Source organism: Gracilinanus agilis, chromosome 2 (genome assembly GCF_016433145.1).
Source record: "Gracilinanus agilis isolate LMUSP501 chromosome 2, AgileGrace, whole genome shotgun sequence".
In the NCBI taxonomy this organism is placed as follows: domain Eukaryota; kingdom Metazoa; phylum Chordata; class Mammalia; order Didelphimorphia; family Didelphidae; genus Gracilinanus; species Gracilinanus agilis.
The window spans coordinates 335494090-335518311 of NC_058131.1; positions in this window are offsets into that span (position 1 = coordinate 335494090).

Here is a 24222-nt window from a genome sequence, read left to right on the forward strand (position 1 = left end):
ACTTTGACAGCTCATCATGGGGCTTGCTGCCAATACAATCAGACCTCTCCTTATCCCCTTACACTCTGCCACCCAGCCCCATCACTCTGATGTCAAAGTTCCCAACTTCCCCTTTCTGAGCCAGCAGGTATGACTGGCAAAATTACACCCCCATCCTCCTGCTCCCCAGATCACTTCCCTGGCCTTAGAAGGCAGGCTCTGGCTTGAAGGCAATGACCAATGAGTAAAGAACCCTGATTTCCCTTTTTTCATTTTGGGTGAATCAGAGTGAGTCACGCAGGATAAGTGGGTATGGAAGAATTGTCATCTACATCAGAGTAATCATTACATTATCTTTCCTTCCTAAACTCAACTCTCTTCCAGATTTCTCTATTACTACTGAAGGGATCTTCATCCTTCAAGTCACCCGGGTCCTCACACTCATAGTGTCACCTTTGATGTCTTATCCTCTACCCCATTCTCAAGGGGTTACCAAATCTTGTCTGCTCTGCCTCCATATTTCTCATCTGTTCCCTTTAGCTGAGGACCACCAATCACCAATAGATATTATCCAGATTATTATAATGGCCTCCTAATTAATCTGCCTTCCTCAAATCTCCAATCAACCCATCATACAGGTAGCTGCCAACGTGATATTCTTAAAGTGCAGGTTCAACTATGTCACACTACTCTCCCACTCAAAAAACTTCAGGATCAATAAAAAATCCTCTCTTAGGTATTCAAAGCTCTTACTAACCTAGCCCCCTCCTACCTTTATAGTCTTCTTGTACCTTATTTCCTGATAAGTACTTCTAGATCCAATGATATTGGACTCCTTCCTTTACCATGAACAAAAAATTCCATCTTGGCTCCAGGTATTTTCTCTGGCTGTTCCTCCTGTCTGAAATGTTCTCCCTCCTCATCTCTGCTTACTGGCTTCCTTTAAGTCCCATCTAAAATGCCATCCAGCTGGGTGGCTCAGTGGATTGAGAGCCAGGCCTAGAGACAAGGGGTCCTGGGTTCAAATCTGGCCTCAGACATTTCCTAGCTGTGTGACCCTGGGCATGTCACTTAACCCCCATTGCCTAGCTAATATACAGTATTGACTCCAAGACGGAAGGTAGGGGTCTCTAAATGAACAAATTAAAATGAAATAAAATTCCATCTTCTACAAGATTTTTCCAACCTCTTTTAATTCTAGTGGTTTCTCTCTTTTAATTATTTCCTATTGATCCTACATATAGTTTGACTGTATAATTTGTTTGGGGGCAGCTAGGTGGAGAAGTGGATAGAGCCCATGGCCTGGAGTCAAAAAAGACTCATCATAAAGAGTTCAAATCCAGCCTCAGACACTTATTAGATGGTTGAATCTGGGCAAGTCACTTAACTCTGTTAGCCTCAGTTTCCTCATCTGTAAAATGATCTGGAGAATTATATGGTAAACTACTCTAGTATCTTTGCCAAGAAAATCCCTAATGGGGTTGTGGAGAATCAGACCTGTTTGAACATATATTTATTTACTTATTGTCTTTTCCATTAGATTCTGAGCTCCTTGAGGGCAGGGACTACCTTCTGTTTTTTTCTGTATCTCCAGTTTAACACAGCATTTGGCATATAATAGGCATTTAATGTTTGTAAGCCGACTGACTAAATTTTATAACTTTTATAATCATTAGCATAGAAGTATATGAATTTCATTTTAAAATAAGTAAATATTCATAAGAATGGGAATTTAGAGTCAAGATTTTTTCTGATGGGGCACACAGTCAAAAAAAGTTTGGAAATCACTGGAATCCAAGTCCAATGCTTAGAGATCACTGATATCTCAAAGTTCCTTCCGGTTCTAATTCTCTCTCTTTTTAAAAAAACACATACTAAGTATCAGTTCCAAGGCAGAAGAATGATGATAAGGCCCAGGCCATCAGGGTTAAGTGACTTACACAGGGATCTGAGGAGAGATCTGAATCCAAGACATCTCATCTCCAGGCTTGCTTCTCTATCCACTGAGACACTTAACTGCCCCTCCCCCCAGCTTTAATTCTTAAAAGATGTAGGGTAGGTTTATGATTATGTTTAAGAGAGCAGACATCCTGAGACTTTATAGAACAGTAGTATTTCCACTTAAAATAAAAAGCAAAAACCCTACTCCTTAGGCTATGTTTGTGGGCAGAGCTCTGTGCATACAAGGGGAAAAGATCTGTAAAGAAATGGAGAGACTGCTATCCCACTGCAAAAATGTCCACCCAGGGTATAAGTGCCAGCTCCAGAGATGGCTTTGTCTATAAATCCAAACAACCGTCTTGGTCAAGGCCAGCTCTTCTACCCTTGAACTAGTAGGACAAAACTTGCAGCAAAACCTTCCGGGCCTCACAGTGATTTACTGAGACTTGAAAAACCTTGAACTCGGGAGAGCTGGGTCTTTGCAAGTGGGACTGATTTTATTTCAGATCCCTGATGCATGGGAACTCCAGAGACAATCAAAATGAGCTCCGTTCACTGTGGCATGCATAATAATGTAGTCCAGTTAATTTTAAAGTGTTCTTATGGAATCATCTCTCACAGAACTGGAAGAGATTTTAGAACGTAGAGTGTTAGACCTGAAAAGTACTTTAAGAGTCATCCAGGGCAGCTAGGTGGCTCAGGGGATAGATAGCTAAGCCCGGTGTTGGCGGGACCTACATTCAAATCTGGCCTCAGACACTTCCTAACCTAGCTGTGTGATCTTGGACAAGTCACTTAACCCCCAACGCCTAGCCCTTACTTGCTCTTCTGCCTTGGAACGAATTCTTTACATCAGTTCTAAGACAAAAAGGTAAGGGGTGAAAAGCAAAGAAAAAAAAAGTCATCCAGACAACTTCCCATTATAGAATTAACAGGTGATGGAACAGGAAAAGGCCCCTAGAACAGCTTCTATGACTAGGGCACAGGGAGGTACCGGGTTGGGTGCACAGGAGGCCCAGATTCCAGGCTTGCCCTGTTTAAAATCTCAGAGGCAGCCTCAATTAGTGCAAATCACAGTGCTAGAGAACCTGGGTTAGTTAGTTATTCAGTTGATTAATATCTATTAAGTGCCTACTGTGTACCAGGGACTGTACTGGCGTTCCGAGCTAAGGCGAAAAATAGTGCCTCCTCTCCAGGACCTTACAGTCTACTGGACCTGGGTGAGGTCACCAGCTGTCAATGACCACTAGGATCTTGAGAGGGTCACTCAAGGCATTTCTGAGTCTTGGTTTCTCCACCTATAAGGTGAGGGGATTATTCTAGGTTAGGTTTCTTAATCTAGGTTATGAGCACTTGTTTCCAAAATATTTTGATAATTGTTTCCAAAAATATTTTGATAATTGCAATTCAACCAAACTAATTTCCTTTGTAATCCTAAATAATTTATATTGTGCATCTAAAAAACGTTATCCTGAGATGGAGTCAGTCCATTGCTTCCGACAGGCTGCTGGAGGGGTCTGTGACAGAAGAAAAGATTAAGTATCCCGGTGCTAGATGAGCTCTGATATATAATTCCGCTTTAAGACACGGTTTGTCTTCCAGTTCCATAAAGAAACGAGGGCCTCATAGGTGTGTGGATGTGTGCAATTAGGTGGTGTGGAGGATGGAATGCTGGATCTGGAGTCAGGAAGACCTGAGTTCAAATCTAGTCTCAGATAGTTACTAGCTATGTGACCACGGGCAAGTTCTTTAGGCCTTGCGTAGATAAAATTCACTCCCCAGGCTCGTCCTCCTCACACTCCTCCTACCTGGCATCCCATTTTGCATGCGTTGTGAGACAGGAGTTCTCTTGGGGTTGGAGCTGCAGTGGAACAGGGCCAGGTGGGGGAGCGCTGATGCCTGCTGTGCAACTGGGAGCTTTTGTGGGCTTTGGCAGATCGGTGGGCTTCAGATTTCAGCTTCCTGATTCAGCTTAGAGTATTTAAGTTAGGTGATATTTTCTGTCTCCTTCCTAATTTCCCTCTTTTTACTTTATCTCCATTTTGATGAAAACTTGTTAAGAACTACTGACAGACTCGTGACTTAAGAGTTAATTTTATAAATGGCAACCACAACAATTTTTTAATTATTATTACATCTAATATTTTACTTTCATTATTATAGCCTCATTTGCCTCAGTTTCCTCATCTGTAAAATGGAGTTAATAATACTACTATATAATAAATCCTCCTCCCCCTCCTCCCCCTGGCTATTGATTTTATTTTTATTTTTTAATTTTTTCCATGGTTATATGATTCAGGTTCTCTCCATCCTTTCTTCCCTCCCTTCTCCCAGAGCTGACAAGCAATTTCACTGAGTTATACATATATTATCACTCAAATCCTATTTCCATATTGTCTATTTTAAATTTTTTTAATTTAATTTTTTATTCCCCCCCCCAGGGCTTCTGAGATGATCAAATGAGATAATAATTATAAAGCACTCAGTACAGTGCATGCATGGCATATAGTAAAGAGCTATATTTAAGTAAGTATGTATACAAATATATAAAAATAAAAGTATGTAACAAAGTAAGTTAGTTACTATTATTATAGTTAATATTAAGTATATATATATATACATACATACATACATATATACACATGATGAGAGACATTGTGTCATAGTGGATAGAGGAATGGTCTTGGAGCCAGAAGCAACAAGATTCAAGACCTACTTCTGATATATATTAGTTGTCTGAACCTTGACATAAAGGTTTATAGACATACACACACACATATTAAACAGACATCCATATATGTGTATAAACACATATAATTTCTATTTGTATATGATTATACATAATGGACTATATTCTATATCATTTAAATATGAGGATAAATATATGTATATGTTATATATTATTGTAGGTGAATCTGATTTTATTTGTTTAACATATTATAATAATCATATATAAAATTTAAAATAATTATATATAGTGTATACATTTACACACACCCTTGATTTCTCCAAGGAACCAGAACATAGAGATCCAAAAGATATAAATAAAAAGATCTCGAGAACTGAATGTTAGGGACCTAAGTCATTGGCCTCTTTCTTGGCTGAGCATATGAGAATACCCAGGTGTCAAGTAGAGGAACCAGAACAATTATGGCAGGAAGTCTTGACAAAGACAAAGTCTGTTCTCTGGCTGGAGTATATTGTTCTGTGAAGAGTTGGGGTAAATAGGGCAAGTTTTTAGGTAGTCAGCTCTAGGCCCTGCTATTGAAAGAGGGGAGAGAAATGGAAATCCCAGAAGAGATGAGGGCAAAAGTCCAAAGCACATTAAGAGGGAGGAGCTAGAATAAATTCAACCTCCTGTTTCTACTGTTTCTGGTAAAGGGTAGTTTGATTCCCAGCCATCCTCAAGGAAAGATCACCATGCCTGTTTGCTACCTCTCTTGACTCCATCTCTTCTCCCTCAATCTCCACCCCCCCCAAAAAAAACTTCCCTTTCCCCTCAGGACTCACATGGAATTTGTTGTCTGTGATGAGACTTGTTGCATCTGAAGTTAGGGCAGACCTGGGTTCTAATCCCCGCTCAGACACTGACTCTTAGTGACCTCAGGCATTCATTTAACTACTCTAAGCCTCAGAGTTCTCCTTTAAAAAAAATGATGGGGGCAGCTGGGTTGCTCAGTGGATTGAGAGCCAGGCCTAGAGATGGGAGGTCCTAGGTTGAAATCTAGCCTCAGACACTTCCCCCCAGCTATGTGACCCTGGGCAAGTCACTTGACTCCCATTGCCTACCCTTACCACTCTTCTGCCTTGGAACCGATACCCAGTATTGATTCCAAGACAGAAGGTAAGAGTTTATTTTTTAAAAAATAATGATGATGATGATGATTAACCTATTGTACCTACTTCATAGGTTTATTTTGAAAATCCAATGAAATCATACATACAGAAGGACCTTGTATTACCTGAACTCAACACATCCAAATTCAGGTATATGTGATTAGCAATGGAAAAAAAAATCAAGGCAGAAAAACCTGTAAAATAAATAATACACATGAAAATAAAATAATAAATGCTAAATTGGGCAGCTACATAACACAGTGGATAGAGTACCAGGTCTAAAGTTGGAAGGTCCTGCATTCAAATCTGACCTCAGATATTTCCTAGCTGTATGACCCTGGGCAAGTCCCTTAACCCCAATTGCCTAGTACTTACTGCTCTTCTGCCTTGGAACCAATACTTAGTATTGATTCCAAGAAAGACAGTAAGTCTTTTTAAATTTAAAAAAATTACCTGCTAAATCTATGCCATTTTTCCAAGTGTCATAAAGTCTCGCAGCAATTTACCTAATCATGCTCATTCTCTAAGAAGTGTTAGAGTGAGTCTTTACATTGTTTTGTACCAAACATTAGCTCTAGCATCAGTCTTTGTCCAGAGTTCTGTCTTGTAACCAGTGAGGGAGCAGGGCTTCCCTCTGTTTCATTAACTCTATTTAGTTATTAACAATGGCCTCAAAATACAAGAGCAGTGATGCTGGTAGCTCTGATAAGCCTAAGAAAAGTCAGAGTGCCTACGTATATTGGTATAAGAAATACTTAGGAAATAATGGAGTTCTATTATGTATAATTCTCAACTTATGTGAAGGGTTTACAACAAAGTGGTAGCATAAAATGAGACCATATTGTATAAATGGCTTTGCAAACCTTTTTTGCCTTGTCAATATTAATTATTATTATTAGCATAGCATCCCTGTGCCCTGGGTCCAGCCAACCCTATTGCTTCAAAAAACATTTTGGCATTTTATATCTCATTAAAAAATGTTATATCTCAATTTTATTTATATTTATTTTCATATATAACACAAACATATTTATACTCTCTCTCCATATATATATGCATATATATATAATAATTTTTAAACCCTTGCTTTCTGTCTTAGAATCAATACTCTCTATTGGTTCCAAGGCAGAAGAGTGGTAAGGGCTAGGCTATGGGGGTCAAGTGACTTGCCCAGGGTCACACAGCTAGGAAGTATCTGAGGCTAGATTTGAACCTAGGACCTCCCATCTTTGGGCCTGGTTCTCAATCCATTTGAGCCACCCAGACACCACCTTAAGTTTATATTTTTAAAGGAAAATTTAGTTTAACCTTCTGTCTTAGAATTGCTAAGACAAAAGAGCAGTAAGGACTAGGCAATTGGGGTTAAATGACTTATTCGGAGTCACAAAGCTGGGAAGTATCTGAAGCCACATTTGAACCCAAGACTTCCTCTATCCATTGTGCTAAGTAACTGCCCCAGTTGTTAATTCTCTTTCTTTTTTAACCCTTACCTTCTATCTTAGAGTCAATACCAAGGCAGAAAAGTGGTAAGGGCTAGGCAATGGGGATTAAGTGACTTGCCCAGGGTCACACGGCTAGGAATGTCTGAGGGAGATTTGAACTCAAGAAGGATCTTCCTATCTCTAGGTCCTACCCTCTAGTGACTCCACAGCCTGACTTTTTAGTTTCTTTAGTTTGATGAATAAAAGTGTCCTTGGTAACTGAGTATTCAATAAATGTTGCCTCCCCTAACAATAAGCACAATGCTTCAGGCACTTAATTAATGTTTATTGAATGAAGTTTAACACTTACTACATATAATAATAGCTCCTACTTCTATAGTCCCTTAAAGTTTATAAAGTGTTTTCCCTATAGCCCGAGTATGTTTTATTATTCCCATTTTACAGAAAAAAATAAATAAACTTGACACTGCATTAACTTTGCCCAAGGTAAACCTAGAGGCAACTCAGATTGTCCAACTTGAAGTCCATTGTTCTTTCTATTACCTAACAGTTTTTCCATCAGCACCCACTTTAAGCCAAAGCCCAGGTTATAGTTTTCAACGTTCTTCTGCTTTGCTGGGGTTCCAGACTATTAGGGATCTCCCTGAGCTAGGCCACCAGACAACAGCCAGAGCTCAGGGAGGGGACCAGCACTGAAGAGGGGGAGAGATGGCAAAGGACCTGAATTATCCAAACTGATCATCAATTTCAGCATACAGACCATCACTGCTAATTGCCTGGCCTATAACCTACAGTCTCCCTCTCCTCCAGTTTTATTCCAATTAAATCACCCTTCACAGATCCCAGATGAATTTTTCTAGTGCACAGATCTGGGCACATCAAACCCCTGCTCATAAGCCTTCACTGGCTCCTCAGCTTGGCCTTGGTGGTCATCCACGATTTCTCCAGCCTGTTTCAAGCTCTCCTTGGCCTGGACCCCCTAATTAAGTGAAATTATTCTCAGCCAGCTTCCCAGATTTTCCTACCTTGGTTCCAGGAGCCCTTTGTCCATGAAGCCTTCCTGATCACCCCCATGCTCCCATCAAAAATGCCCTCCACCTCCCAAAGCACTTTTCAGCATCTATTTTCCATTAAAGTTATTTGTGTATATGGCAGCTAGGTGGCGTAGTGGACCAAGCCTGGGGTCAGGAAGACCCAAATGCAAATTAGGCATCAGGTACTTAATAGCTATGTGACCCTGGGCAAATCACTTAACTTTGGGTTGCCTCAATTTCCTCAACTGTAGAATGCTGATTATAAAAGTACCTACCTCAAAAAAGTGGTTGTGAGAGTCAGATGGGATAATATGTTTAAAAAGCAGTTAGTGGGACACCTGGGTAGCTCGGTGGATAGAGAGCCAGGCCTGATTCAGGAGGTCCTGGGTTCAAATTTGACTTTAGACATTTCCTAGCTGTATGACCATAAGCAAATCACTTAACCCCAGTTGCCTAGCCCTTACTGCTCTTCTGCCTTGTGTAAGATTAAAATTAACTATCCAAATATTCCAAGTATTATTTTTATAAGATCTATTAATAATAATAACTCAAAGTAAAGGGAAGTAAAATGAGATAGAGAGAGAAAAAGCATTTTTCCAGCCCTGTTAGCAGGACAAAAGACCCTGAAGGTGTGGTTACAGGGACTTTTTGTCCAATGTTAAAAAAAAAAAAAAGTATGTGAGGACGCAGAGGAAAGGAATTCTGGGGAACGTAGTCCTGGGGTACAAATTCCAACTACACACTTGGAACTGATACCTAGTATAGACTTTAAGACAGAAGGTAAGGGTTAAAAATTTTTTTAATTAAAATTTTTAAAAAAAGATAAAAAAGAAGATGAATTGATCACATATTTGCAACAAGGAATAAAAGATAGACAATCCCATTCCTTTAGGATGTCTCTCTTTGAGGACATGTAGGGCTAAGATAGAAATTTTTAAAAATAAGTTGAGAGAACAAAAACCCACAGAGGAGAGGGATCTGAGGCCTAGAGCCTGGGGAAGAAATAGAAACCATTTCCTTCAGTCTCCACGTAAAACTATTTATAAGTATCTTGAAATGTAGTGAGTTTCTCTGATCAGAACAATGACTAATTAGAAATGCAGAAAGGGCTTAGGCTATAACATGCAATATTTCTCTCAACAGAAAAGGATGGATTCAGTATGTAGATTGAGACATCTATTTTTTGAACCTGGCCAAAGCAGGAATTTGTTTTGCTTAACAAGACATGTTTGTATTAGGGATTTTGATTTTTTTGTTTCTCAAATTGGAGGGAGTAATGTAGGGATAATATGAAGGGAGGAAAGAAGGAGAGAACATGAACCCCCACCCCCATAAAAAGAATTTTTAAAAATGTAGTAAGTTCACCATCAATGGAAGTGTTCAAGAGAAAGCTGATCAACACTCATGTAGGAGACCTGTTTCTGGGTAAGGGTTAAGTTAAATATCTTCCATTTCCCACTCCACTCTGAGAGCCTGATTCTGGTATAAGGACAGAATCCTCTCAGCTCTATAATTCATTATAAGAGGTCACAAGAAAGAGAATGTCAATTGTTTGTTTTGTAATCTTTTTTTTTTCCAATGGATTTCATTGAATGGTTAAGGCCAGAAGGAGGGAGCTAGTCAGGGAAAGTTCTTATCTAAAGCAGCCTAGGAGAGAGGTAGCTTAATCATCCAGATTAAAATTTAATTGGGAAATGTTGAGCAGAATAAATAAAAATACAATACAACACAGATAATGTTAATTTGTAGTATTCTGAGTCAATATTTGGCCCTCAGGGATCTGTTTGTAATTGTGTTTGACAATTCAAAGCATCAAAAGTGGCCCAGTTCCCCTATTCTACAAAACTTTACAGGAAGCCTGATGTAATGAAATAAACACCAGCATAGAAATCAGAAAAATCTGAATTAAATCCCAATTCTACCCCTGATGGGGAAGCTATATGGTACAGTGGATAGAGCCCAATCCTAGATTTAAAAGAACTTGAGCTCAAATCCCAGCCTCAAACACTTACTAGTTGTATAATCAAAGAAAGTCACTTAACTCTGTTAGCCTCATCTATAAAATGAGTTGGAGAAAGCAATACCACTGTTGAGTTTGTACCGTAAAGAGATAATAGGGAAAAATACTTGTACAAAAATATTTATAGCTGCGCTCTTTTTAGTGGCAAAAATTTGGAAAATGAGGAGGTGTCCATCAATTGGGGAATGGCTGAACAAATTGTGGTATCTTATGGTGATGGAATATTATTCGTTGAAAGGAATAATAAACTGGAGGAATTCCATGTGAACCGGAATGACCTCCAGGAATTGATGCAGAGTGAAAGGAGCAGAACCAGAAGAACACTCTAGAAAGAGATGGATACACTGTAGCACAATAGAATGTAATAGACTTCTCTATTAGCAGCAATGCAATGAGCCAGGACAATCTAGAGGAATTTATGAGAAAGAACACTATCCACATCCAGAGAAAGAACTGTGGGAGTAGAAACGCAGAAGAAAAACATATGATTGATCACGTGGTTCAATGGGTGTATGACTGGAGATTTCGACTTTAAATAATCACTCTATTGCAAATATTAATAACATGGAAATAGATTTTGAACAATGATACATGAAAACCCAGTAGAATTGCTTGTCAGCTCTGGGAGGGGGGGGAGGAAAGAGGGGAAAGGAAAGAACATGAATCATGTAACCATGGAAAAATATTCTTAATTAATTAATTTCCAGAAAAATAAATAAATAAAACGTCCTGAAAATCTAAAAAAAAAAAAATGAGCTGGAGAAGGAAATGACAAACCACTCCAGTATCTTTGCCAAGAAAATTTCAAAATGTCCAGAGATATAAAACTATGTTAACCATAATCTCATTAATACCATTGTTAAGTCTAATTCCCAAAGTGATCAGGGAAAAAGGAAAAGGAAAAGAACCTATATGTTCTAAAATATTTCTAGCAATTCTCTTTGTGGTGACAAAGAACTGGAAATTAAAGGGATGCCCATCAATTGGGGAATGGCATCTGAGTGTGATGGAACACTACTGTACCATAAGTGATAAGCAGGTTAATTTTTAAAAAACATAGGAAGACCTACATGAAATTATGAAAAGTAAAACAGTAGAATCAAGAGAACATTATATGGGACAGCTAAGTAGCTTAGTGGATTGAAAGCCAGGCCTGGAGGATAGGACATCCTGGGTTCAAATATGGCCTCAGACACTTGTATCTGTGTGACCTTAGGCACTGCCTAGCCCCTATGGTTCTTCTGCCTTGGAACCAATACATAGTCTTGGTTCTAAGATGGAAGGTAAAAGTTTTTTTTTAAAGAGAATTATTCTATACAGCTACAGAATTAATGTTTGAAGAATAATTTGTGTATGTCCTTCTCCAGAGAAAGAAATGATAAACAGAAACATTCAAGACATAGTTTCATTTATACCTTTTTTTTATTAGTTTTATCTAATGTGAGAAGGGAAGGAAAAGAAGGAGACACTTGGAAATTTTAATGCAACCAACAAATTAAGTAATTAATTTTTAAAAAGAAAAGAAAAAAGAAAGAAAACCCAAAATGAAGTCACAGTCAGACATGACTGAATAACAAAAACTTCTTGTATGTTATATGGCCTTCTCCACTCTGATCCTTAATTTCCCCAATTGTCAATGAAAGTATTTAACTCTCTATGTTCTCTAAAGTCTACAGCACTAATGGTGGACAACTGTAAGTCTAAGAGGGTAGCTTTGGGGCAGGGCTAGGTCTAGTACTATTGGCCTTGAGTGCTCTCAGTCACTGTTTCCTGGGCTTTTGAGGTTGGCAGCTGTGACAGGCAGGCAAGAGTGTGGGGCTTGGGCTAGAGCAGTGGTTCCCAAACTTTTTTGGCCTACTGCCCCCTTTCCAGAAAAAATATTACTTAGTGCTCCCTGTCACATACTATCACCGCCTCCTTACAGTTATTCATCACCCCCAAATGCACCTGTGGCCATCACTACTCCCATGGATTGCTGCAGCACCCACCAGGGGGCAGTGGCGTCCACTTTGGGAATCACTGGGCTAGAGGGTTTCAGGATCCACAATAAGCTTAATAGCTCTTCTTCCCCATGTTCTTCTATGGTCTAGCACTCAACAAAGTGATATAAACATAACCTTTAGAGAAACACAGACACAAAAGAGAGAGACACATTGATGATAGATAAAAATGGGCCTCCAAATCCATCTGTATCTGATTATAGAATCGGGGGGAAACAATTCTGTTTTCATTAATTCACATTCCTCTGGTCCTTTAAAGTTTGTAAAAAGCTTTCCTCACAAGATTGGCTAATAGGATGGAAAAGGAAAATGATGAATGTTGGAGGGGATGTGGGCAAATTGGGACACTAATGCATTGCTGGTGGAGCTGTGAATTGATCCAACCATTCTGGAAAGCAATTTGGAACATTGTACAAAGGGATATAAAACTGTGCATACTATTTGACCTAGCAATAATACTACTAGATCTATATCCCTAGAGATTAAAAAAAAAGAATTATATGTACAAAAATATTTATAGAAACAATTTATGGTGGCAAAGAACTAGAAATCAAGCAGATGCCCATCAGTATGGGAAATGTCTGAACAAGTTGTAGTATATGATTATACTGAAATACTATTGTGCTGTATGAAATGTTGAGTAAGATATGTTACTTTCAGAAAAACCTAGAAAGACTGATATGAACTGATGCAAAGGGAAGTGAGCAGAACCAGGAGAACATTATGCACTGTAACAGTGATCAACTGTGAATGACTTGGCTATTCTTAGCAATACAAAGATCCAAGACAATTTCAAAGGACTCATAATGAAAAATGCTATTCCCTGCCAGAGAAAGAACTAATGAAATCTGAATGCAAATCAGAGCATACTAATTTTTTTCTTTATTTTGTTCTTGTTTTAGGGTTTTTTGATCTGTGTTTTCTTTTACAATATGACTATTCTTGAAATAAATTTTGCATGACTGAACATATATAACCTATAGCAAATTGCTTGCCTTCTCGAGGTGGGAGGAGGGAAAGAATTTGGAAATAAAAGAAATTTTTAATGTAAAACATTGTTTTTACACGTGATTAGAAAATTAAACATTAATATAAAAACTTCCTCCAAAAGGAATATTAAAAATTGTTTTTAAATGTAATTAGAAAAATAAAATTAAAAATTAAAAAAAGCATTCCTTGTGGGCAGACTGATTGATTGGAGGATAGAGATCCAGGCCTCGAGATGGGAGGTCCCAGGTCCAAATCTGGCCTCAATCATTCCTGGCCTTGGGCAAGTCACTTAACGGCCATTACCTAGCCCATTCTGCTCTACTGCCTTAGAACAAAAATATAGCATTGATTCTAAGACAGAAGGTAAGAGCTTTTTTTTTTTTTTTTAAATGCTTTCCTCACAAAACTCTTACAAGGAAGGAAATGTAACTATCATTACACACATTTTACAGATGAGAAAACTGAGCCTCAGAAATTTCAAGTGCAAAGGCCACACAGCTACTTTGGAGGTCCAGTGTTTTGCACTATGACCAAACCATTTATCCCATTTCTCTACCAGAAAAAATGAATTTCAGATCTGTACCAGATCACAGCCAGTTCAAGTAAATCCAAACCCTGATTAAACACCTACTAAGTGAAGGGGTTATTTTTATACTGGGAAAGATATTACCAGCTCTGGCTTAAAGAGCTCACAGGCAAGTAGGGAAGATAAGACACAAACACATAAAATACATAAAATAGAAGATAACGGGTGAAGTGGAAATATCTTCCTTTTAGAAGTGATTAGAGAAGGCTTCCTGGAGGAGATGGCCTGTGAACTTGGTCTCAAATGCATGTCACTATGCAGCCAGTGGTAACAAGAATGGGCAAAGGGTAGCCAGAGCATAGGAAATAACTTTGACAAAAGCATTAGGGGGAGGGAGAACATAGATTGGCTCAGGAACACAATTAATCTACTTAGGACAGGTAACAGGAAGTCCTGAGATAATAAAATCATAGAATTAGAGCTGAAAGGGACCTTAGAGGGCATCCAGGCCTATTCTCTTGTTTTACAGGTGAGGAAACTGAGGCCAAGAGAGTTAAGTGACTTGTTCAATTGTCAACTAGTAAGTTTCTAAAGTAGAATTTTAAGCCAGGTCTTCCTGACCACAAGCCCTGTACTCTATCCACTACATTAGGAAACGTCTTGAATGGAAATAAGGCTGGAAAGCTATAGAAAAGGCCTTGAATGGTAGCATAAGAAGTTTGGAGGTTATCTTGTCTGTAATTGGAAGCTTCTGAAAGTGTCTGAACAGAATGATATGATTAGAGTTGTTTCTTAAGCTAGTATTATGGACAGGATAGGTTGAAAGAATAGTTTGTTTGACCATTTTTCAGTCAGGCCTGACTACTTAGGATCCCATTTGGAGAGTTCTTAGCAAAGATATTGAAGTGGTTTGCCATGTCCTTCTCCAGCTTATTTTACAGATGAGGAAATTGAGGCAAAGAGGGTTAAGCGACTTGCCCAGGGTCACAGAGCTAGTAATTGCAGCTTCTCTAGGAGAAAGGAGATGAGCCTAAAATAGAGTAGTGGCAGTAAGGACACAAAGGAAACATGATCTTGAAATCAGTCAAGAAGACAGCTTCAGTATTGGCTCTGTATGACCTTAAGGAAATCCCTCTCCCACATCCCTGTTGGTGGCTCAGTTTCCTTTTCTGGAAAAAGGAGTTAAATTAGAGTACCCCAAAGGTCCCTTCTAGCTAATGGCATTTTAGGATTCTATGGTACTCTCAGGGGACAGATGGGAGTGGCAGAGAAGAGACAGAATCCACAGGATTATCTGAGAGCTAATGGATGTGGAGGAGGTAGGAGGAAGAGGCATGGGGGAGGACTACTAGGTTAAAAGCTTGACAAGCCAAGGTAGCCCTTTGGCCAAAGACTGAGGGGGAAGGGAGGGAGAGAGGTAAGGTTAGTGGGTCAAAGAGACAGTCTTCCTCACAGATATTTAAGTGAGTCCCTCAGAGCTTTCACACTTTGTTAAAGGAGAAATATTTCAAACCATTAGCAGGACATTTACACTCAGGAATTAAGACTGAGGACCAGGAGGCTCCTAATGGAAGAGGACTGAATTGTTTAAATGGTTTTCCCCGGATGAGTCTAAGTAAATACTGCAAAGAGGAAATGATTCCAAAGACTTGAACTAGCTAGGTAAAGGACAGTTGGGGACAAACTATAGCTTGTAAGAAAGAGCCAAAGGGCCTCAGACACATTTAACTAACTGTGTGACCATGAGCAAGTCACTTAACCTTCATTGCTTAGCTCTTACTGCTCTTCAGCCTTGGAGGAGGGAGGGAGGGAATATGGGAGAGAGGGAGGAAGGGAATATGGGAGAGAGAGAGAGAGAGGGAGAGAGGGGGTAAGGAAGGANCTATAAAAAAATTAATCTAGAACCCAGAGCTCCTGATTCTAAGCCCCAGGATACTTCCTGCTACTCCAAACCAGAAAGGCTTCTTCAGGATATCACATAATTCTATCCAAGTATACCTTCTACATTGCAACTTTCCCCACTGTGGTTTCCATGTTTCACAGGTTGCCATAAGAAATTAAATGGGAATTTTGAGGGAATTTTGCATAAGCCACAATCAACACACAAAGACCAGTAGACAATGCAGAAAAAGTTTGGGAACTTGGAAATGCAGAAAATAGGGAGTTCAAAGATTATTTCTTAATTTTTTAAACATATGCAGTATATTCAATATTATTCTCAAATTTGTTTCATTTTTAATTTATTTTCCACATAGCATTTTTATTTAATATTGACTTATGACCAAATACTTAAACCTAATTTTACCTTAAGGTATTATAAACACCCCATAAATAAAAAGAAATAATTCAGACCTCTTCTCTGGTACTATATTAATTAATGATTAATATATTATATTAAATATAAATTATATTAAATATATATACATGATAGATTATCAGATTTACTAAACACTGAGCTACTTTGTTCAGTTTTTTCTGGGTTTATTTCACGTTTCCACTTTTCTACTTTTTAGTTAGTCTTAGTGATTACTGCTCTATAATAGTTTGAGATCAGGTACTAGTAAGTTCCCTCCATTACTGCCCTCATTAATTTCTTGGATTGTTTACTTTTTATTCTTCCAAATTGTTATTTTTCCTAGTTCTACAAAGTAAGTCCTTGGCAGTTTAATTCTCATGGCACTAAATTACCATTTCTATTAAGCTAGTACAACCCAATCATGAACAATGAATATCTCCAGTTATTTACTTGTATTGTTTACCTTTTTAGCATTGTCCCATACTGCTCTATTCAAGCATTCTACACCTCCAAGATACCCAAACAAATAATTTAAACTATAAATGAATACCACTCATCCCCATAGGTAAATTAGATTAATAAAAACTTTTGGTTCTTTATAATACCTAAATATAGAACATCTTCTCTGGTCCTTACAACCAACCTATAAAGTAGCCAGGGTAGTTATTATCTCCATTTTGCAGGTAAGAATTGAAAGGCCCAAAGAATTCAGCACAGTGCTTGGCACACAGTATGTAAATATATACTATATAAATGCTAATTACCTTCCTTTCCCCCTTCCCAGAAAAAATGCATTTTTTTCCCAGAGCTGCTCAGTTAGTAATGAGCATAGATAATATTTAAATCTAGGTCCTCCAGCTCCCAAGTTTACAGTTCTTCCCACTCTGCTACTTGAGGGCAAGTCACTTAACTAGTCTGAGCCTCAGTTTTCTTACCTATTGAATGGCCTAGCCTACCTCATCACTAGGGTCTCGGGTCAAAATTCTAAATTTCTTTGAAGGAAAAGGTCTTTTCTGAAGGAAGGAAGGAAGGAAGGAAGGAAGGAAGGAAGGAAGGAAGGAAGGAAGGAAGGAAGGAAGGAAGGAAGGAAGGAAGGAAGGGAAAGAAAGAGAAAGAAAAGGAAAGAAAGAATCCAAGAGGTACATGGAATTTGGAGGCAGGGGATCTGAGTTCAAATCTCAGCTCTGGGTCTCAATTCTCTCATTTATAAAAAGGAAAACTTAGATCTGTTGAATTTTAAGGCTCCATTCTGATTCAAAATGATTCTAATTGATGGTTTATTCAAAGTAATGATTTCTAGAATTAGGCCAATTATAAACAAAGGAAATCAAGAAAAAAACAACTGAGGAAAGAAGATGGTGCAATGCCCAAGAGCCAGTTCTGGTTTCAAATCCTAGCTCTGATTAACTCCTTATGGGACCTTGGGCAAATCACTTCCTGGACTTTGAGTCTTTCACCATTTATGAAATAGTACCTATATGATCTAATTTTATGGTTGTTTCCAGGAAGACAAGTGAAGTCATGGGTATTATAGCATTTTGTAAGATGATACTATTTTTGTAAATCAGTTTTGGTTGTAAGAGAGACAGCCCTGGAAAAAGCAATGGACTTGGATTTAGGGGACTTGAGTTCTGGTAGAACTCTGATGCTAATGAACTATATGACTATGAGTAAGTCATTTGCCTCCTCTGGACTTTGAGTTCCCCATGTGTTAGGTGCGGGGCTAGAACTACCTGATTTCCAAGGTCCTTCTCTACTAGCAGCAATGCAATGATCCAGAACAATTCTGAGGGACTTATGAGAAAGATGCTATCCACATTCAGAGAAAGAACTGTGGGAGCAGAAACACAGAAGAAAACAACTGCTTGATCACATGGGTCGATGGGGATATGATTGGGGATGTAGACTCTAAACAATCACCCTAGTGCAAATATTAATAATATGGAAATATGTCTTGATCGGTGGCACAGGTAAAACCCAATGGAACTGCTCATTGGCTACGGGAGCAGGGAGGGAGGAGGGGAGGGAAAGAACATGAATCTTGTAACCATGGAAAATTTTTCATAATCAATAAAATAAAAATAAATTTTAAAAAACGATCTGTGCCCCTCATCTTAAAGATTCAAAGCACCTTTAACCCTGGCTCAACTTTTTCTTATAGATTCCAAACAATCATGACATTTTTGCCTTTCTGTTCCTCAGTTTTCCCCTCTATAAAATGAGATAGGTCTTTTAAAATGCTGGACAGTTCTAACACTTCATATTTTAGGAACTAACATCCCTTCAGCTTTTTCATCCATTCTCTAAGAGCGATTTTCAGATTTGATGGTTTATGAAGCAACAGGTAAACTACAAATTCCTTCCTTCTTCCCTTCCCCCCCACCCCCTCTTTCTTTCTAAAGAATTTTATTGGATTTTGATATCCTAAGGGGCAGCCTGGCATAGTGGATAAAGAGTTGACCATGGAGCCTTTTAGGTAGCACAATGCATAGTGTAACATGGAGATGGCAGGGTGGAATTCCTGCAAGATACAGGGTCAAGCCTCAACCCAGAATTTTCCATGTTACAATAGAGAGCCAGGTCTGGAGTTAGGAGGACCTGGTTTTACCTAGTCCTTGCCCTTCTGTCTCAGAATTGTTACTAGGAGAGAAAGTAAGGGTTAAAAAAAAGAAAAGAGACTAAGTCCTGAGTCTGCATGACCCTGGACAACCCTCACTTGACTTCTTGGTGCTCTAGGCAACTAAAACTACACATTGTAGAGAAAGTCCATCCTCAGTTAGTGGAAAGAGTCTCCTATGCCAGTGAAATCACAGGTCCTATTCCTTTCTCTGGGACATTTTGTAGCATGTGAATAGAAAAATGCAAATTTCCCTGTGTATTCATGAGACACAACTGGATTGGAAGACACTGGAGACTTGTTTTAACCTAAGATGATCCTCCACATTATTTGATCAGAGAAAAAAGGTTTTTTTCAGTTCTTTTCACTGGTTTGCCATAGAATTCTTAGGTATGTAAATGGGGAAAAATACATTTGGGTAGATTTTTTTCCAATTTGTATGTGGTTGGTTTAATTATGGGACTTAAAAAAAACCATAATGGGGACATGTAGGAGGCTCAGTGGATTGAGAACCAAGCCTAGAGGTCCTGAATTCAAATCTGACTACAGATACTTTCTAGCTGTGTGCCTATGGGCAAGTCACTTAACTCCGATTGCCTAGTCCTAACCACTCTTCTGTCCTGGAACCATTATACAGTATTGTGTTTAAGATGGAAGGTGAGGGTTTGAAAAACAAGGGGTCATAATCACTGACTAGTTTCACCTTCTGGCAGATGTCTGATCAGTTTTGCTTTCCAGGTGTCCCATACCCACTCTCCCATATACAGACATCTACAGACCATAGGCGTATGATATATCAACTTCACAGAGCATGGAGGGAATTATAGGAGTTAGGATATCATGAGATTTAGAACTGTAGAACTTTTAAGAGACATGTCTACCTCAACCTTCTCATTTTATATATGAAGAGAGTAAAGGTCAGAGTGTGGAAGACATTTGTTTGCCCATGAGTAACTAGCAGGTTTAGATCTGAACTCATGAATTGCAGTGATGGTAAATCTATGGTACATGAGCAGAAAAGGGCATGCAGAACCCTCTCTGTGGGCACATGAGTCGTTGCCCGCCAGAGTTTGTTATTAGAAAAATAGAGGGATTGGGGGGGGGGGCACGGCGCTGTTCCCTTCTCCCTCTCCATTGTGCTAAGGACATTTTTTCACTTCATCTGCCCCTCTGCCCAGCAGCCCAATGGGAGCACTTCAAATGCAGCAGAGCTGGGAGGGGATCAGAGAGCTTGGACCACTGCCCTCCCCTTCTCCACAAATGTCCTCATTTCACCCACCCCTCTGCCCAGAAGCCCAATGGGAGTGCTTCCTCCTCTGTCTGGGGGTCCTCCCCCTCCACAGGGCTCAGAGCATGGGGTCTGGGAGGGCGCACGACACAGCACTCCATCTCTAAAAGGTTCACCATCACTGACCTCTGACTCCATCTGGATCCAGTGTGTCATCTATTTCTGCACTGAATGGTCTCTCAAATGTCTTGCCTAGGTTGCTTTCTACACAGAATTAGAAGCTGTGGGATCTGGTCCTGGCACCATCAGTAAACATACCATGGAAAGGCATATGGTAGATACAAGCATATTGCCAATGACAGCCTGTTCATGTGAAGGACATTTATGACAGGAAAAGGAAGAGTGTGGGTCATGTAGAGAAAGTGAAAGATAGTGGGGAGGTAGTGAAGTAGAGTGGACAGAAAACCAAACTTGAATTCCAGAAGTCCAGAGTTAAGATCCTGTCTCTGACCCACTCACTGTATAAACCTGGGGAGGTGATTTAATTTCTATGAACCTCAGTTTCCTGATCTGTAAAACAGAAATAACAATACCCATAGCACCTATCTCACAGGATTATTTTTCAAATTCAAGTAAACAGGAATTTACTAACTGGCTATCTATACAACACCCAATGCCAAGTAGTGAAGGGACAAAGACAAAATAAAATTATGTCTGCTCTCAGGAAGCTTCCATTCTATGCACTATTTGGACAAGAAAGCAGAGATAAAGTATGTGCAAAGTAATATAGGAATTTTAAGAGGGAAAAAGTGCCCATAACTAGGGAGGAAAGCAAGGAAACAGGAAAGGGATTATTGGGAAAATAACATTTGAATCATAATTTGGTGAAAGCTGGACATTCCAAGAGGGGAGAAGCTAGGCGGCATAACGTATATAGAACACCAGGCCTGGAGTCAGGAAGATATCATGAGTTCAAATCTGGCCTCAGATGCTCACTAGTTAAATGATTCTGGGCAAGTTACTTAAATCTGTTTGCCTCAGTTTCCTCATCTATAAAATAAGCCAGATAAGGAAGAGGCAAACCACTCCAGTATCTTTGCCAAGAAAATCCCAAATGGGGACACAAAAGAAAAATGACTGAATATACACACAGACATTCCAAGAGACTGAGGCAAAAAGAGAATGTAGTCTGGGCATGGGAAGTCACCTGCAGGGAGGTAGGAAAACTAATTTCTCATCCTGAGAACAGATAATAGGTCAGTTGGACTGGAAGGTTTGGGAAGGTTGGGCACATGAAACAGAACTGAAAATGTAAGTAGGAGGCACATCCTGGAGGACTTTAAATGCCAAGCTGAGGATTTTGTACTTCATCCTTGTGTTGTTATGGAACTAAAATAGATTTTCGAATATGGGAATGACATGGTCAGTTATAAACTCTAGCAATATCAATTGGGCAGTTGCATGCAGAACGGATTGCAGAGGGAGAAGACCAGGAGAAGGAAGAACAAACAGGAAGCTATTGCCATGGTCAAGTAAGGGGTGATGAAGGCCTGAGCCACCATAGAGGCCATGTGCATGAAAAGAAGAGGACGAATGTGAGGGATGTCAACATAGGCAGAAAACAAAACTGGGCAATTGATTAAAAAGGGGGCTGAGAGAGGAGGAATCAAGGATGATGACTTCAAGCCTGTGCACTTGGGTGACTAGAAGGATGATGATGCTATCCATAGGAACTGTCAAGTTTGGAGGATGAATGGACTTCAGAGAAAACTGAATGAGTTCTGTTTTTGATATATTGAGTTTAAGATACTTAAAGGGGATCCAAGTGGAGATGTTGAAGCAAGCAGGTGGTAATGCAGGATAGGAATTCATGAGAGAAAGTTAGGGCTGGAGGACCTGGGTTCAAATTTGACTTCAGATACTACCTAGCTGTGTGATCCTGGGCAAGTCACTTAATGCCAATTGTCTAGCCCTTATCTCTTTTCTTCCTTAGAAGTGATACTTAATATACATTTTTTTTTAATCCTTACCTTCCACCTTACAATTAAAACTATGTATTGGTTCCAAGGCAGAAGAGCAGTAAGGGCTAGGCAATGGGGGTGAAGTGATTTACCCAGCGTCACACAGCTAGGAAGGGTCTGAAGCCAGATTTGAACCTAGGACCTCCGGTCTCTAGGCCTGGCTCTCAATCCACTGAGCTGTCTAGCTGCTCCCACTTAAGTATGAATTCTAAGATAGAAAGTAAGCATTTAAAAAAAGAAGTAGAAAGAGACAGTCAAGAATGCCACAAGATTAAAAAGCATGAGAAGTCTAGAAACTACCCATGAACAAGACCAAGGAAGTGGTCTGAACTATGGCCTATCTCTCCTGCAAGGCTGGTTGGAAAGTCTGAATAGCTTATACCTGAGGGTGTAGTGTGCATTCAAGCTGTGTTGGGAGGACAGAATTCAGCACTGCACATGTGGCAACCATGAAACCAAATGTCTATTTCCTCCTTTTAGTCAACCAACTTTGAGCAACTTATGAAGACAGCTCAAATGGAGAGTAGCTCCCTACTTTAGAGAATCACAGAAATTCAGAGGTGGAATCACCTTTATAGATCACATTTCTATAGTTCTTTAAGGTTTATAAAATACTTTCCTCACAGAGTCCTGTGAAGTTGAGGGGGAGTACCATTAAGTATTATTATCGTTCCCACTTTACAGATGAGAAGAGTTGAGGCTCAGAGAGAAGATCTACCTGTCAGTTATAAATCTAGTAAAGATCAGTGTCAGGATTCAAAGCATTTCTTCTGGTTATAAAATAGGTGCTTCCTTTTCCAGAGATAAAAATCAGCCCATAAAAGGGAAGCAACTTATCCCCAGTCATACATGGAATCAATGGAGGAGTGGACAAATCAAGCCCAACATGCTAATTCCCAGTCCAATTTTCTTTCTACTGTAGCATGCATTTTTAGGTACAGTCCTTTAGAACTAGTGGAGGGATAAAAGAGTAAACTACAAAGCATTGTGTAAATGGGAGTCATAACAACAATAATAACAATAATAATAGCGATCCTTCTCCACTTATGCTTTGGACTTCATTTCCCAAAGGAAGCACTTATTTAAACTAGACTTTTATGGAGTAACTGTGGCTTACATGTAGGCAGGTCAGAAGGAGCACCTGCAGGAAGGGCAAGAAAGAGAGCAGAAAGAAGAAGGTGTGAGGATAAGGATGCTCTTACCTTCTAGAGGGTCTTTATTCCACCTTCTCACTCTGGAATGGAGATAGCGTGGACAAATAATGTAGTGCAATGCAAATAACAGGGTCTTGAGTCCATACTGAATAAGGACTAGATGAAGGAATTGGGGATATTTAACAAGGAGGAGAGAAGACTCGGGGGAGACCCGAGAGCTATCTTCAAATATCTGAAGGGTGATTATGTGCAAGAGTTAATAAGACTTATCCTGTTTGGCCTCTGAGAGCAGAAGCAATGGGGAGAAGCTGCCAAAAAAAAACAAATTCAGACTTGATGTCAGGAAGAACTTCCTAATGGTCAGAGCATGGGTCTATTAGTGGTCTGGGCCACCTCCGGAGTGAGTGGGTTCCCCCTCACTGAAAGTCTTCAAACAGAAGCTAGATGACCATTTGTCAGATATTTTGAAGTGAGGATTCTTTGTGTACAGGCTGAACTTTAGATCTCTCCCAAACCTAAAATTAATAGTTTCTGTCTTTCTGTGGGTTCAGGATTAGGAGCCAATCTAGCATATTCTATATTGAAAATGTTATCAGGGCAGCTAAGTGGCACAGTGGATAGAGCTCCAGGCCTGGAATCAGGAGGATCTGCTCATCTCAGATACTTCCTAGCTGTATGACCCTGGGCAAATCACTTAACCCCTAGCCCTTCCCTTCTATCTTACAGTATTACTAAGACAAAAAGTAAGGGTTTAAAAAATACATATACATCATTGGTCCCCTGCATGTGGATAAGGAATGATGAGCACAGAGATGAAAAAAATCATGCAATCTCAAAAGACACCCCAAACCACCAAACTGGACCAAACATGGATCATTACATCATCTCAGGAGGCATCGGGGAGTGCGATGGAAAGAGCCCTGGATCTTTGTCACAAGGAACTGTTCGATCTAGGATGTATGCATGAGAGTATGTAGGGGTGGGTGAAGGAGGCAGTTAGGATATTATGTGAAGTAAAGTCAAAAGTCATCAATAAAATAGATTTATTATTTTTTTCTTTTAAGCCCTTACCTTCCATCTTAGAATCTTATTAGAGTTAAATTAATAACTCCAGGTTCTTATTTTCCATAGAGTTTA